The sequence below is a fragment of the Myotis davidii genome, unplaced genomic scaffold, assembly GCF_000327345.1.
Source record: "Myotis davidii unplaced genomic scaffold, ASM32734v1 scaffold1413, whole genome shotgun sequence".
Classification (NCBI taxonomy): Eukaryota; Metazoa; Chordata; class Mammalia; order Chiroptera; family Vespertilionidae; genus Myotis; species Myotis davidii.
The window spans coordinates 221,094-233,591 of NW_006286970.1; positions in this window are offsets into that span (position 1 = coordinate 221,094).

The window sequence follows — 12,498 nt, forward strand, 5'->3', positions numbered from 1 at the left end:
TCTACCACATCAGAATTGATTATTCAACTCTTGATGTCTGTGATCTTGAGATAAGGCTTAAGGCAAAGCTACATTATATCTCAACCAGATGAGAACTCACTGTAAGACTCAGATCCATCTGGTAGGGCACAGTAGGCTTCAGGTGAGTGTTGTATATCCAAAGGAACCACCCAATGCCAAAACACTAGGATTCCTTGTGAAGACGTTCTAGAGCAGGGGTGGGCAAACTTTTTGACTCAAGGGCCACAATGGGTTCTTAAACTGGACCAGAGGGCCGGAACAAAAGCATGGATGGAGTGTTTGTGTGAACTAATATAAATTCAAAGTAAACATCATTACATAAAAGGGTATGGTCTTTTTTTTTTTTTTTGTAGTTTTATTCATTTCAAACGGCTGGATCCGGCCCGCAGGCCGTAGTTTGCCCACGGCTGTTCTAGAGCCATGAATACTGAAAATAGAATCGTGTTATTATAATTGGTGGTAGTGGAATTGGGGAAGAACCTGCAAAAAAAGAAAAGGTAGATGAGAGGTCCATTACACGCCTAATATTTAATCATTTCTTCCAAAGACTGTATCTTCTCTAGAAAAACTGGGTTGTTTTATTTATACCAAGCGTTTGCTGAGCTCAACTCGGCTCATGTACTACATCGATAAAATGACCAACTCCTCTTGTCTGTGGTTGTGTAGACAGCTGTGGACATGACTTGTTTGTTCCATGTTAACAAAGATCACAGGAGTCACGGGAAAGGGCCTGACTTAAAGAATAAGCTTAGAGTCAAGTACTGAAAGTGCTGGGAACAAATTATCCCTGGATGTCCTCAGATAAATCATGTTTATGTGATAATTGTGTCAAATAGTCAATTGATGGAGCATCAAATATGAAAAGACAGTCCTGTGAGGTTACATTGCATTTAAAAACAGTATCATGCTCAGTGATAACTTTAGAGCCCTACCATGGCATATGTAATAGATCAGTCTAATGACTATTCCAGTGCAAGACATTCAGATTCCTTAAGGCACACACGCGCACACACACACACACACACACACACACACACAGCACAGCACAGCACGAACAGAAATATTTTACATAATTCCATCTCTACCCTAATATTAATTACACTTACATTGCACTTTTTATCCTACATTTTTATTATACTATACACCCTCTCATTTAATTCTTACAATGAAGACATTAGCATCATCATCATCATCATTACCCACATTTAATAGGTGAGAAACTGAGGCAGAAAAAATAGTAATTAATTAGCCCAAATTTACATAGCTAATGAGCATGGAGCTGGGATTCAAATGTGGGCCTCCTGCCAACTGTGAGCTAAACCACTACACTCACTGTTCCACCTTCTAACTCTTCAAGGCCCAGCAAGCCCATGTGTACATAGGCAATTTTCTCCTAGTGGCAGGAAAAAACAGACCCTACAAGAACTTGTTAACTACTTGGTACTTTGATTCTGAAACTTAGACAAATTTGTCTACATTTGTCTTGCTCCTTCTGCAGATTGCCAAGTTTCAAGTGCCAACTCTTCAACTTAATAGCTGTGTGACCAAAGGCAAGTCACTTTACTTCTATACCCTCAGTTTCCCAATTTATAAAATGAAGATAAACAACCCTAGTCAGTTTTGCTCAGTGGATAGAGCATTGCCTGTGGACTGAAAGGTCCCGGGTTCAATTCCCCTTAAGGGTACATGCTCAATTTTGAGCTCAAGCCCCAGAAGGGGTCATGCAGGGGGCAGCCAATCAATGATTCTCTCTCATCATTGATGTTTCTGTCTCTCTCAATCTCTCCATTCCTCTCTGAAATCAATAAAAACATATTTTAAAAAGTATGAATGAAAAATAAACAAAATGAATATAAATGTTTATTTCAAGATCTTATGAGTTAATATCTTTGTAGCATCTTAAATTATGTCTCCCTTATGGTAGATGCCCTATTATTAGTGATAGTGCTATAGTTAATAATAGTGGCAACTATTATTATTCTCCCTAGATAGATGTCCAACACCTGATTCATTCCTGTGTCCCCCGCACAGATGAGCATACAATGGATGTCAGTATATATATTGGTGGAATGTATCAATGAACAAGCAAGTCTTTATGAAGGAGAATCTCTTAAGGTAGGCCTCCTATGATGAAAGAGATTTGGATAAACAAGGAAAAGAGAAGGGCATTTACGGTACAGGAATTGATTCTAGAAGCCAGAACAGGAAAAGCTAGGGAGGCTAGTGGTACTTAAAAATATATTTTTAAAAATAACAAGGAAAAGCAGGATGATATCAAAAGATGGAAAGTTTGAATTGCCCACGTTACCCCAAGTCTGTACAAGTCTCGAGTCTTTGCTGTCCTATGTGGTTAAGAATCTTATAGATGCCTTGCTTAGCCTCTCTTTATAGTATTGAAATTGTAAAGCAGTGTTCTTTAACAAACAAAGGATAGAATGATAGTAGTTTTAAGCTTTTTGCGGCATATACTAGTATATATATAATCTCACAATGGACACCTCTTACAAGATACATAAGGAAATAATAGTATTATATAACACATATTATATAATATATGTAAATGCTTTATTTTCTGAACATTGTTTTCAATGTAAATCAACACTGAAGGCTAAGAAAGTATCTCATAAGTCATTATACCTTACAGTGAAGAAACCCAATTCATAAGGATTAACTGATTGGTTGATTTACAGGTCATGATGGTTAATTTTATGTGTCAATTTGGCTGAGCTAAGGAATGCCCTGATAGCTGGCAAAACACTATTTCCAGGAGAGTCTGTGAGGGTATCTCCTAAAGAAAATAGTTCAGTATGTAGTCCGTAGGCTGAGCAAAGCAGATCACTCTCCCCAGTGAGGTGGGCCTCATCCAACCCACTGACGGCTGAATAGCACCAAAGCTGGGGGAAGGGAGAACTCGCTCTCTGATTGAGCTGGGACATCCATCTTCTCCTGTCCTCACACATCAATGTTCCTGGTTCCTGGGTCTTCAGATTTGGACTGGGACTTTCACCACCAGCTCCCCTGGTTCTCAGGCTTCCAGACTCAAACTAAATTATACCACCTGCTTTTCTGCTTCTCCAGCTCGCAGACGGCAGACCCTAGGACTTCTTGGCCTCCTAACCATGTGAGCCAAGCCTTACTGTTTCTGTTTCTCTGGAAAACCCTAACTAATATACATGTCCTCTCCATTTTCACTCCACTTCCTAACATTAGCTATATGGAAATTGGTCCTGGGCTGAATCCCTGGATTTGGCTATTTCTGATGAGTATTCAACTCATGACAGAAATTTTCAGTTAGGGATATGCCAACAAAGGAATTTCCATGTGTCAAAAGCTAACCAAAGACTGTGTGGGAACACAAATGGAAATGTGAATGCCAGAACTCTGGAGAGAGAGAGAGAGAGAGAGAGAGAGAGAGAGAGAGAGAGAGAGAGAGACTGCCAGGCTAGACTCTGGCCCTTGAAAATACAGAGGAATTGACTGTGGCCCAACCATACTACTGGCCCCTGCATCCCAGGCAAGCTGCCTCTGGAGGGAGAAGGGTACAGGGAGAAGGCTGACTCTTGCAGGGACCTATCCAGCATTATTAGGAAGGTTAGCTGTGCAATTAATGTGATTTCCACACATTCCCATTTTGTTAATTTTCTCAACAGGCAGGATAAGGGCAGTTGTAATGGGAAAGGATTCAGGGGCCCTCCATACTGTGACACTTCTAGGAGGGTGGTTTCAGAGACTTTTGACCCCAAAGATCACCCAGAACTATCCATTTCACAGATGAATCATCTGCACTTGGGCTCTCACCCTGGCAGCGGAATAGGATCCTGTCACCCCAGGGTCTAGTCTAGGGGTGGGCAAACTTTTTGACTCGAGGGCCACAATGGGTTCTTAAACTGGATCGGAGGGCCAGAACAAAAGCATGGATGGAGTGTTTGTGTGAACTAATATAAATTCAAAGCAAACATCATTACATAAAAGGGTACGGTCTTTTTTTTCAATAGTTTTATTCATTTCAAACGGGCTGGATCCGGCCCGTGGGCCGTAGTTTGCCCACGGCTGGGACTCTAGTCACATGCATCTTGAAAAATTAATACATATAATCCCTGAGTTAGATAGAGGTGGCAGATGTGTGTCCTTCTTTGTCACAGAGTACAAGAGTTTAGGAATTTCCACATCTCCTCAGGGTTCGATTCAAGGTAAAAGATGCAATTATTCTGAATGATACCACTTCAGGATCCACCCTGATGGGACTATGTAATCTGCAGATGATAACTGCAGTGGGACCAAGCATGCACCACACAAGCCCCAGGACTTGACCCTCGGTAAAAGCATGCAGGTCTCCTTATTCTCTGTACATGGTTGGCTGCCAAGTGTCCCCACTCTGCCATGCCACTAAAGACAATGAATCCATTTTCAGGCAATTCTCCTTGGCATATTCTTGATGAAAGGTGGCCCTCAGTACCATATTACATACAGACTGCAAACACTGCCACAGATACACATCCTGCCAGGTTACTGCCACTTCATTGATTTAGGATGGGCATTCACTAGAGCCCTCCTTCAAGATCCTGTAAACTGAGCACCATTTTCCTCACCCATTGTCATACCAGGACTGGTTGTTTCCAACTATCATTTTCCTGTTGGGTTGGCATGAGAAGCATAAGCAAAGCAGGAAGTGGTGGTGTCTGTTATTCTGTTTTTACTGCCTTTCACGTATACAGAAGGGTCCCTGGTGTCCCTTTCCATAGCTAAGGTCAATATTTTAAGCACAGAACTCAAATTCAGTAACATGCAGTTATAGAATAAACAAGGAAATGAATCACAACAGCTTGGATGAAGACAGAGCTCTTGAGCCAAGTAACCCACAGAGTGCCCACATTTATAGGCATGGTCGATGTTGCTGCTGATTTTATTTAAAGCTGGGGAATGCTGGACTCAGGCTGCAACCGGGAAAGGCCAATTTCAAGGCAAATGCATGCTTTGCAACTTAAACTGGTGCTGTTTGCAAGCCTGGGGTTGGTGAGCCTTGTGCAAAAATATATACTCTCCAACCTGCCCATAACTCCTTACAAGAATAGATCCCCAGCTGAGGACACTTGCAGGAGTTTTATGGCAGCCCCGGTTTATCAGCGTTCCTGCAGACTTCTGCAATGCCAGAGCTGATGGAGGAAGAGAAAAGCAGCCTGGCCGAAATCATTTCCTCCTTCTCCCAGCTATGCTTAATGGCCCCTGCACTTTGGAGGCAAACAATTTCTTCTATCCTACTTCATATTTTTAGGACACCAACACACTTTTTTCTTATCAAGAAAATATCCCAGATAGCCAAGCACTCTGTACTGTCACATCATGGCATCTGCATATAAAAACACCAGTTCATCATTGCCCCCTCCTCATTCTATCATTTCATTGGCAGAAGTGTCATTACTTTGCAGTGACAATTACTTGAGGACCAAGTAAACTGCGCAAATTCGTAAACTCTTGCACGACTAAATTAAATGCTATTTTAACTAACAGTTAATAGTGTTTACTGCTGTGTAATAGTAATTTTCATTTTTTTACTGTATCTAATGACATTCTGATGACTGGAATTCTCTGTAGGGATACCAAATCATCACATTAAGGATGAGTGATTTTAGTATGCGATGACTGATCAGTACCATAATATGTAGACTAATGCTTGAGCTAGTAAATTAAATCATTTGCACCACAGTGTTTGTCAACTAGAATAGGGATCCCATTATGCCATTAAATGATAATGTAGAGCCTGCTTAAAATAAAATAACAAACGAGCATCTTAGATTGGTGACGCATCAGTAGAATACTTTCTTAAGAGGTATGGAAAAGAAAGGAACACTGCTAATCAGACCAAACAGCTCATCAATTCCTTATAGGAGGTGGCCATTGAACTGAATTATAGAGGAAGCCTTGTAGACACTTTAAAGTGTTAATATAAAAGGGGATTTGCTTATTGTAGGGAGAGAAAGGAAATAGGACCTCAGGGAAGGTTTGGATAATCAACCATGTAAAGAATTGGGGTTCTGTTAGTATGTGAGATATAATGGGGAAAAAAATACAACTGAAAGGGAAAAAAATAACTGTCTTCTAGTCAGGTCATTGGCCAGGCCTGGAAGCGTGATCAAAGCATAACAACCCCCTGGGTGAGACCCCTGCTTCCAGGCCACAACCAGGGACTCCCGCTCAGATAGGAAAGCCGTTAAGGCTTTCCTCACTCTCAAGCAGACTGCACTTCACACACATAAGCTCCTTCAAAAAGCTAAAGCAAGTTCAATATGTGGGATCTGAGATCAGTCAAACTTGAGAGACTAAAGCACTCAAAATAAAAATCATCCAAGTTTTTAGACTTCCTTAGATTTCAGTGGTTCTCAATCAACAGATCAGGTTTTAAAATCAACATTTTTAAAAAGTCCTAGAGAATAGAATTCATAGAGTAAAACACAGGAAGGAGAAAAGAAAGAATAGTATTCTCTTTTTCCTAAGATAGAGATTTGAGGGTGAAGTGGAAAGGAAATAAACTTTACTCAAAATATTCAGTGTCTTTAGGAGAGGAACCTTTAGGAACAAGGTCTACTCCATTCACTTCCATTTAAAGTTCTTTTTGAGCCCTGCCAGTGTGGGTTAGTGGTTGAGCATCAACCCATGCACCAAGAGGTCGCTGGTTCGATTCCCAGTCGGGGCACATGCCTGGGTTGCAGGCTCAATGCCCAATGTGGGGCATGCAGGAGGCAGCCAATCAATGATTCTTTCTCATCATTGATGTTTCTACCTCTCTCTCAATCTCTCTTCCTCTCTGAAATCAATAAAAATGTTTTTAATTAAAGTTATTTTTGAGCAGCCATGATGAAAGATGCTGGGCTTATATAGATGGGTACTCTGAGTTGCTGTCTTCAAGAAGCCCACAACGCTCAAAATACTAATCCAAAAGAATATATGCATCCATTGGCTATTGCAGCATTATTTACAATAGCCTAGATATGGAAGCAATACAAGTGCTCATCAATAGATGAGCGGATAAAAAATTCTGGTACATGCAGTATATATACAATGGAATATTACATGGTCATAAAAAAGAATGAAATCTTACCATTTGTAACAACATGAATGGACCTTGAGGGTATTATGCTAAGTGAAATAAGTCAGACAAAGAAAGACAAATATCACATAATTTCATTTATATGTGGAATCTAAAGATACCAGAAAGAAAGTCATGATGGTAATTATAATAACAGATGAGAAAGGCATGTGAATGGCAGCAAAAAAAGAAATGCAGAAACATACATTTACAAAGTAAGTTGATATGGACCTGAAATGGAATAAGGTGATCAAGTAAATTAGTACTAGGCATGATACAAGGAGTCCATTCATTGGTTGCATGTATTCACTATTAAGCTGTACACTTAATGACTTCCCTTTGGTAAATGCAAGCACTGTATCTATTGGATTATTATGCATTTTTAGTTTCTTTCCCAGGGTATCCGAAAACTGACTCATAGACACAGAGACTGATGGTTGGCAGAGGGGAGGGGAGTTGGGGGACTGAGTGAAAAAGGTGAAGGTATTAATAACTACAAATTGGTAGTCACAAAATAGTCCCAGGGATGTAAAGTACAGCACAGGGGAGATGGTCAATAATATTGTAAAACTATGTATGGTGCCAGGCGGATATATGAAATATCTGGGGGTCACTTCATCAAGTATATAAGTATATGATTGTCTAATCACTATATGTACACCTGAAACTAATATAAGAGAATATTGAATGTAAACTGCAATTGAAAAATAAAAAATCTTAAGTTCTTATAAGAAGAATGAATATGGGTGGGGAGGGGGACCTACAGTAGAGTGAGACAAGCATGGAAACAAGAATTATCACAGTCACATTATGTTTTAATGCAGGGAAACACAAAACACTGAAAGCACCCAAAAAAAGAGGCTCTATGTCTGTAGATGGAGTAAGGACTGCTTCCAAAGGCTGCACCCTTTATGTCAAGTAGGAGTTGGCCAAATGAAGAAAAGAAGGAAGGGCTTGCCATCATATCAAAAGGCTCAGAGGTTTAAGGAAATGTGTGTTATTAACCAACATTCAGGAGTGTAGCAGGAATAGTCGTTGAATGTCAAAAAGAGGACTAAGTTATGTAAAGCTTCTTGTATAGCAGACTCTAGGGCTGAAGTTTCATCTTGACGGAATATTCACTAAAGAATCACCCAGCTGGTGTGGCCCAGCTATTGAGTGGTGACCTATGAACCAAGAGGTCACCAGTTTGATTCCCAGTCTGGGCACATGCCCAGGTTGCAGGCTCAATCCCCAGTAGGGGGCCTGCAGGAGGCAACCTATCAATGGTGTTCCATTCTCATTGATGTTTCTATCTTTCTATTCCTCTTCCTTCCTCTCTCTCTCGATAAAAATATAATTTTTTAAAAAAGAATTTAAGTCAGGGTGATGTCACCTGTGATCAGATGTGTATTCTGGAAAGATCATTCTAGTGGTGATATAAAGATGCTTTTAAAAAGGGAGAAGGTTCAAACCAAGATACCAGAAAGAAAGTCATGATGGTAATTATAATAACAGATGAGAAAGGCATGTGAATGGCAGCAAAAAAAGAAATGCAGAAACATACATTTACAAAGTAAGTTGATATGGACCTGAAATGGAATAAGGTGATCAAGTAAATTAGTACTAGGCATGATACAAGGAGTCCATTCATTGGTTGCATGTATTCACTATTAAGCTGTACACTTAATGACTTCCCTTTGGTAAATGCAAGCACTGTATCTATTGGATTATTATGCATTTTTAGTTTCTTTCCCAGGGTATCCAAAAGGAAAATTTTACTATAACATTATTAGGTATTTTCCTATAAATTAAGTCACTTTACTCAAGATGTAATCCAGAACAAAACACTGTGCTTGAAGATTATATTATTCAGGACACTATTCAATGGGTGTAGTCTCTACTAGGGTTTGTGATATTCGTGCTCTGGGCAGGCCTGAATGGTTTAGGAATGGGCTCCTGAGTTATAAGAGCTAACAACCTGCCCTAAACACGATCTTTACAGTAGGTGACTAGCCAACCTCACAAATTCTCTTCCAAGGAGTTTGAACTAAACACAAAGAGATAGAATTTCTATGTCCATGGTGACAGAACAGAAAAAGCAGAGAGAGAGGAGCGGAGTTCACCAAAGTAGAAGGTTGCCCAAGCAAAAAGGAAGACCTGTCTGCTACCGAGAGAAAAGCAAACTTGGCAATTTTGCCAGGGTGTTGCTGTGTCCTGAAAGATGGGTGTGCAGGTTGCACACTGCACAAGAACCTCTGGCTGAGCGGGAAGGTGAGGATGGAAATACAGCTTGCTGCCCACCCAGGCCAAGCACACTGGCTCAGGGCAGCAACCATGCAGAGCGGGCGGCCTTTTCTAAACGGCACAAATGCTCAGTAGAAGACAGGGCAGCTTTCTGTGATGCCTGCTCTGCAGAGTTGAGACTATCTCACATGCATTCACCCAGCTGGTGTGGCCTAGCTGGTGTGGCCCAGCTGGTGTGGCCCTTTTGTTTCCAGGCACCTCTGTGGTAAACTGCCATTAAATAGCCCTCAGGAACATGTAGCTTGATCCTGTGCGGCCAACAGATGCGTCTTGATTTCAGCATTTTTAAAGTTTCACTGTGTATGCTTTTAGGCAGAGCAAGCAGCTCCCATAACCACAGGTCCAGCCTTCTCCATTGTTTCGCCCAAATGATTTGCAAGTTTATGTCAACTGCTTTGATGGAAGGCCTTTGAGGTTTTCTCCTTTCACTCAAGGTAATTGAATGACTTTTCCTTGTCACCTGGAAGACCCTAGTAAGCACAAGGAAGAAAATGTGAACAAAGGGAGAAAACCTAAATGTACAAAGGCAAAATAATATCAGTATGTGGTCTGGATAAACAACCTATTCTAAATAAACTACCCAATTCATTTAATATTCATGCACCCCCTATTCCCAGAGAGCCATTTTCGTAGGATCGGAGGCTGCAGCAATGAGCAATAATAACCCTTAGTCTAGTCTCAACACTGCAGTCAGAGGAATCGTTTTAAAATGTAATTTAAATCCTGGAATTTTTAGACCCTGCAAAGTGAATGTCAAAGTCCTGACAGTGGTTCACAGGGCACTATATGATCTGGCTTCCTTACCATTTGACTTCATCTCCTACAGCTGTCCTCCTTGTTCACCCACCTCTAACCTATAATAATAAAAGCATAATATGCTAATCAGACCAGACATCCTTCCAAACGACCTTCTGGACGAAGCTGGAGCTGAGAGGGAAGCCCAGGTCCTGGGTGCCAGAGAGAAGCCAGTGCCGGCAGCTAGGGGAAGGAAGGCCTGCTCTTGTGTGAATTTTGTGCATTGGGCCTCTAGTGGTGAGATATGACATCAGAAATGGAATCAGCATAGGAGGTGACTAAGTGCCTTGCTATTCCCCAAACATCAGACATTAGAGCCTTCACATTACCTGCTACCCTTACCTAGGAAAATCTCTTCCTAGACATCCCTTACCTCTATCATGTCTTTTCCCAAACATCATTCTCTCTTTGAGGCCTTCCACAGCCATCCTCTTTAAAAATTGCAGCCTACACCCATACATGGTGGTCCTCTTTTCCCTATCACTCTTACCATCTACTAACATACTTTGTATTATGTTCACAATTCATGGTCACTTTCCCCCACTGGAATGTTAGCTCAGCAAGGGCAAGGCTCTTCATCTCTGTCACTCATTGATGGGTCCCAAGTAGTGCCTAATATTTAGCAGACTCTTCATAAATAATTATTAAGTAAATAAATTGAGTGCTTGCTCTGGCCTGTTGCTAAAATTTGAGCCCCACTTATAGTTTTCCATATATTAGAAGATTTATTAATCCTGTGAAATAAGAGCCACTTCTATGCCCATTTTGCAGGTGACAAAACTGAGGTAAAATTAAGACATGCATCCGTGATGTCACAAGGCATGCATCTGGAAGTCGCTCAGTGGACACCAGACAGAAGTTTTTCTGGGCTGCTTCACTCTAATCAAACACAGAAGGAATGACAGTGGGGACAGAAAGCCAGAGAAGAGAAGGAAGTGAGATGATAAAGGGTGGGAGGAAGGGTAAATAATATGGGATACAGAGTGCCCCCAAGAAAGGTTGTCCTCAAAGAAAAACTGCCTCAGTACCTTGAAAGTACATGTGGACTACTCTTTAACTCCTAGCTCCAACATGCATTGGGTAAAATTAGTAAGTCTTTAATTTCTTTCACTGTAACTTCTATAGGAATGTCAGTTCAGGAAAAAAGTGCTTATAAAAAAGTTGCATTTTTGTTCTCCTAAGAAGTCACTGCTCTGCTCCTCTGGGTGAGAAAGAAGATAAGTGGGAGATAAAACAAACAAAGAAATAATGGATAGTTGAAAATTTTTGTGGTCCACATGTTAAAAACTCTGTCTATATTCATATTGATACATGGTGGTGGTAATCAATACACGTTGAATTGGATATTAAATGATATCTTTTTCAAATACTTCCCAGTAATAATGCATGAAAAAAAAATAAAGTTTCTCATAAATACAGAGAATAAATTGATGCTTGCCAGATGAGAGAGGTGTTGAGGGCATGAGTGAGAAAGGTGAAAGGGATTAAGAAGTACAAATTGCCAGTTATAGTGAGGATGTAAAGTACTACATAGGAAATATAATCAATAATATAACTATTTATGGTGCCAGTTGGGTACTGGAAATGTCAGGGAGAATCACTTTGTAAAGAATATGGTTATCTAACCACTATTCTGTATACCTGAAACTAATACAAAATAATATGGAATGTAAACTGTAATTGAAAAAAAATTTTAATTTAAAAATTCAAAAAAATGCCAGTTATAAAAATAGTCAGGACACTATTAAAAGGGTCTCTGCTAGGATTTGTGATATTCAGTGGGTGTAGTCCAGGGGTGGGCAAACTTTTTGACTCAAGGGCCACAATGGGTTCTTAAACTGGACCGGAGGGCCAGAACAAAAACATGGATGGAGTGTTTGTGTGAACTAATATAAATTCAAAGTAAACATCATTACATAAAAGGGTACGGTCTTTTATTTTTTTAGTTTTATTCATTTCAAATGGGCCGGATCCGGCCCGCGGGCCGTAGTTTGCCCACAGCTGGCCTAGACACAGTATGCAAGGAACGCGTTTCGTGCTCCGGTCCTGTGTCTGGGGACTGTGACTGCACCTCCCAGGGGTAGGAAAAGAAAATTACTCTGACATTTCAAAGGTATGTTACCCGCCCTGGCCTGTGTGGCTCAGTTAGTGGGCAACCTCCCATGCACTGGTTCGATTCCTGGTCAGGGCACATGCTCTGGTTGCTGACTCAATCCCTGGTAAGGGGTGTGTGGGAGGCAGCCCATTGATGGGATGTTTTTCTCCCTCTCCCTTCCTGTCTCTAAAAATCAATTAAATAAAAAAAAAAACAC